The sequence below is a fragment of the Oncorhynchus tshawytscha genome, linkage group LG02 (assembly GCF_018296145.1).
Source record: "Oncorhynchus tshawytscha isolate Ot180627B linkage group LG02, Otsh_v2.0, whole genome shotgun sequence".
NCBI lineage: Eukaryota > Metazoa > Chordata > Actinopteri > Salmoniformes > Salmonidae > Oncorhynchus > Oncorhynchus tshawytscha.
The window spans coordinates 32,699,083-32,705,111 of NC_056430.1; positions in this window are offsets into that span (position 1 = coordinate 32,699,083).

Genomic DNA, 6,029 nt, shown 5'->3' on the forward strand with positions numbered 1-6,029 from the left:
CATCCATTCGTTTGTCGTGCTGCAGCACCCTTACTTCCTACGGCTATGGGTCCGCGGAGGTACTGCAGGGGGTCCGGTTCGCCTGCAGGTCTAAAGAAAGTATATATTTTACATTTTCTTTTTTTTTAAAGCAATATTACTGTGTTGTGTAATTCTCATGATATCCCTGAATCAGATATTTAAATTCAACTAGCATGTAAGTATGTGGTGATAAACAAGAATTATGTCAAGACAAAAAAATATATAATCTTGATATTGTGTATATTCTTAAAGTTACATACACTCCCCTCCAAATGTATGTGGACAGTGAAGGATTTTTTGTTAAATCCAGCATTTTAGATTTGAGATAGAATGTTTCATGTAAGGCGACAGTGCAGAACGTCACCTTTTATTTTAGGGTTATTTTCATACATATCCGTTTTACCGTTTAGAAATCAAAGCACTTTATGTATCAAAGCACTTTATTTATCCATTTGAATAAGTCATAAGTATTTGTACAAATTCACTTATTCTGTATTAAAGTAGTCAAACGCTATAAGTATTTGGTCCCATAATCCTTGCACACAATGACTACATCAAGCTTGTGACTCTAAAAACTTGTTGTATGCATTTGCATTTTTGTGTGTGTGTGTGTGTTTTGGAGAGAGAAAATTGCCCAATAGGGACTAGATACAAAAAGTGTTTTAATTTCTTAACGGTAAAAGAGATAGCCTATGCATGAAAATACCCTCAAATAAAAGATGACATTCTGTACTGTTGCCTCATATGAAACATGTGTTCTCAAATCCAAAATGCTGGAGTATAGAGCCAAATAAAAAAATGCAGCTTCACTGTCCAAATACATACGTATGGAGTGGAGTGTGTATATTCACTTCCGATGTACACACATCTGTGTATATGATCAGGTATGTGGAAGCATACATGACTCGCATGCATTACATGCACACACACACACACACACACACACACACACACACACACACACACACACACACACACACACACACACACACACACACACAGAAATGCACACACACACACACACACACACACACACACACACACACACACACACACACACACACACACACACACACACACACACACACACACACACACACACACACACAGTAATTAATTGACTTCCCCTATCTAGTGTTGCATTGACAGGAGCTGACCATTTCAACCACCAGTGTGGAATTGAGTAAAATGGTCTCAGAATGCAGTCTGTAAATCGAACACTTCGAGCTTGGCTGCGGGGCCTCCCGCCTCCCTTCTTCGCTCCGAGATGGATTTCCAATACGGCTGAAGACACAAAACGAGAAAAGTCATGAATATATTGATTGGAGCTGATAATACACGCAACATCACGAACATCATCCAGTATGGTGTGTGTGTGTGTGTGTGTAAAGATAAGTATCATGTTGTTGTTAGTTTTACCCACATGGCCCCTGGCTACAGGTATGGGGGGGTGGGGTCCCCAACACACAGGATATCAATGATGAGGCTTATGGCAGACAGATACACTATTTTTCCAGACCTTATGGCGGATGATAGAGCATCATCATGTTCCACTAATGAGCCCAGACATCCTGTGTATAAACCCTCAACTGTTGGCGGGACTACTATAGGATTACTATTCGTATATTCACTTTACATTCAATTGATAACATAGCAATTTAAAATGGGTGTCAAATGCATACACAGAGATGGAGCTTTAGATCATACTGGTTATTTGTATATAGATGAGTCTTCTTTTCTTCAAAGGTAAAGCAGACGGTTTGTTTACAGGGTGGATATGGACATTGAGGATTCATCTTGTACAGAACTAGTTTCACATTTTCAAATATATGCTACCGTAGAGTGTCTTCAATGGAAATGTGCATCTTTGTGTGTTTTGTTGAATGAACCATACATTACTAATTGTAAATGCAATCCAAATATGCAGGTTCAGGTTGATGCTGTCGGTCAAAGATGTTATGCAAACACTTGACACAGTGGCAACGAGAATCTATAATGTTTCACTTGTGTTATCGATCAGAATGGATTTCATGGCGATTTCAGTGTGGCGACATTATTATCTTGTCATACCATAACAAAATACAACTATCTTTACATTAATGTAAATGCCCTGCCTAGACAATACCATGAAAAACAGATCCTCGCGACACGCATCTATAGTTATAGCATCATACATGTACCTAATGTAAGTAGTTGTATATGTTACAGGACTCTATTGTAACAAGTAGTTGTATTAGGAAAACCACAGAATAAACCATTGCTGCAGCAGGGATGATACTGCTACTCCATGTGTGTGCATTAATGTTACAACACAGTGTACCGGTGTGTGTCGAGTCTCAGGTCCAACTACAGGACAGAGCTTTGGGCTTGATCTAGAGACACATCACTGGTTATTATCAAACTGCATCAGTCAGATGAAAACATTATTCCTGTATTATACCTTTAACGGACAGTATTGCAACAACCGTCTACCATCTCATTTACACCAAAGTAATGTACAGATTAGTTTGTGTGTGATCTCTCTCTGTGTCATGCTGCATTCTGCTGTGTTCCCTGGCACTAAACAATGTTAAATAACTTACTGGTGAAAAAGAAACCTGATTCTTGTTTTTGAACAGTATGAATTGATTGTTGTCACTGTACCTTGCAAGCTGAGCTGTGTGTGTATATTTTATGTATAATACTAAAAACTCTGCCCTAAGACTATATATAAGACCTACAATAAACCAATGTGAAGACGCCTCTGAGTCACTCTCTGACTTACACTAATGCTGTCATGATTTACAATCCAAAAACTTTGTCAATTTGTTACTGCAGTCATTTATTTTCCTTTGTTTATGTGGTGAGTTGAAAACCAATGAATGCTACAGACTTAAGGACGAATATTGCATTTATGGATGTACATTGCATTCAGTGTACTACATCTTAAACTCTCAGCTGCCACTGAAATAGCTACTGTTAGCTCACATTTCACTATTATTTTAGTAGCATGAGCATTAACATAGCATGAGCTGATGCTCACCTAAAAATGTTTGTAGAGGTGCTGGCTAACCAAAAGTAAACTGTATAAAAATAAGTAAAGACAGTCGCTCACTCTATATATGCTCCCAACAATTTAATGGAAAAACGTAATAACCAAAATGTTGGCTTTATCTATTTATTTTTTAATCTCACTATTACCACAGTTAGGTGATTCCTTACTCATATAAAATGACAGCATCCTGTCACTTAACCACTGAAACTACAAGGAAAACTCTACAGTTACAGAATAGACCATTGTTCTGCTCCCTCCCCCAGTGAACCAGTCTGAGGTATTGAAGTATTGGCTGAATGGAGGTCTCATCTTGTCAGAGTGAAAACAAGCAGACAGATCTTTAATTAAAGGTGAGAGGTAATAGTATTATGGATTTAAATGTTTTAGCTGCATTTGGTGGCTATGGGAGACTGAGGGGATGGATAGTGGTGTAGAAAATAAGGGTTGGGGTGTACATTGGAAGTCTCCCCTCCTCCTCACACTCTCTCCTGGCAGATTCCAGTGTAAAGTTAATTGGACAGGGAGAAGGGGCTGAGGAGGGAAGCATTCGGGCCCATTAGCAATCCCCCCTTGGAAGCTTGAGCCGAGAGGATCACAGACTCACAAATAGGAGGATTAAAATAATCAATAGGCTTCACTCTCTTTTCTCCAGCACCACACACACACACACACACACACACACGCACACACACACACACGCACGCACGCACGCACGCACGCACACACGCACACACACACACACACACACACACACACACACACACACACACACACACACACACACACACACACACACACACACACACACACACACACACACACACACACACACACAAAACCAGCAACACAAACAGAAATAAATACATTCTGTCTGGTCACATGCACACACCTATACACTCAAGACAGACAGAAATGTAAACTTTCAATTACTCACGCCACATATAAACACTATATTGTATGAATACACACAACAGTAATGATTCCCAACACACACAAGCACCCACACACTGAACACGCATGGAAGCACGCACACACTCATACACCTATCCCAGTGCTAATGAGGGGTATGCCTTTGACTGACAGAGATGGAGAATAGGAGCAAAAAGGTCAGAGAGATGATAGCCTTTGGCAAGGCCCGGTTCACCAAACAGCTGTGTGTCTATCTTTGGCACACCGTGAAATTGATGTTTCTAGTATATTTTATTGATCTTTTATATATTTTCTGTTCATTTATGCATCCTGTCAACAGGACCTGAAAAACTGCAATATTCTATGTTTCGCAGCTGAACGAGGACATGGATAATATATGTCCTGCTGGTTTTTCTATGTATCATCAAGATCAGATGGCAGACTCGGGTAAGATGAATGGAGGAGGGGTGTGTCTCTTTGTTATCAGCAGGTGCGCAATGTCTAATGTTAAGGAAGTCTAGAGGCTATGCTCGCCTGAGTTAGTATACCTCGTCATAAGCTGCAGACCACACTATTTACCAAGAGAGTTTTCATCACAAAAATGTCATAGCTGTCTATTTACCACCACAAACCGATTCTGGGAATAAGAACACACTCAAAGAGAAGTAAAGGGCTATAAGCAAACAAGAAATGTACATCCAGAGACGTCTTTTCTCGTGGCCTGTGATTTTAATGGAGGGAAACTGAAATCCATTTTACCTAATTTTTACCACCTGTACAACTTGAGGCGACAAAACTCTACATTACTTTACTCCACACACAGAAACGCATACAAGGCCCTCCCTCGCCCTCCCTTAAACTCAAACAGGAAGTACTAGTGACGTGACCAATATGGAGGTGGTCCGATGTACTGTACCCGATGCTAAGCATCCGGGATTCATCCAATAACATTGAGAAGTTTACCACATCAGTCACCGGCTTCATTAATAAGTGCATTAACGACATCATCCCCACAGTGACCGTACATACCCCAACAAGAAGCCATGGATTACAGGAAACATCCGCACTGAGCTAAAGGCTAAAGCTGCTCCTTTCAAGAAGCGGGACACTAATCCAGATGCTTATAAGAAATCCCGCTATGACAAGCCATCAAGCAGGCAAAGCATTGATGCAGGAATAAGATAGAATCCTACTATGCCGGCTCTGACGCTCGACGAATGTGGCAGGGCTTGCAAACTATCACGGATTACAAAGGAAAATCCAGCCGTGAGCTTGCCAGTGACGTGAGCCTATCAAACGAGCTAAATGCCTTTTATGCTTGATTCAAGGAAATAAATATTAAACCATGCATGAGAGACCAGCTGTTCCGGGTGACTGTGTGATCTTGCTCGTCGTAGCCGATGTGATTAATACCTTTAAACAGGTTTAACATTCGTAAGGCCGCGGGGACAGAAGGAATATCAGGACGCATACTCAGAGTATGCACTGACCAGCTGGCAAGTGTCTCACTGACAGCTTCAACCTATCCCGGAACGCCCAAGAATGCCAAGGTAACCTGCCTAAATGACTATCGCCACATAGCACTCACATCCATAGCCATGAAAGGCTTGGAAAGACTGGCTGTTTCTCACATCAACGCCATCATCCCAGACACACTGGACCCACTCCAATTCGCATATCGCTCCAACAGATCCACAGATGACGCACCCTCTACTGCACTCCACACTGTCCTCACCCACCTGGACAAAAGGAATGCCTATGTAAGAATGCTGTTCATTGACTACAGCTCAACATTCAACACTATAGTCCCCTCCAATCTCATCACCAAGCTCAGGACCCTGGGTCTGAACACCTCTTTCTACAACTGGATACTGGACTTCTTGATGGGCCGCCCCCAGGCAGTGAGGTAGCTAACAACACATCCGCCACATTGACCATCAACACGGGGGCCTCTCAGGGGTGTGTGCTTAGTCACCTCCTATACTCCCTGCTCACCCATGACTGATGATGAGACAGCTGACAGGGAGGAGATCAGAGACCTGGCAGTGTGGTGCCAGGACAACAA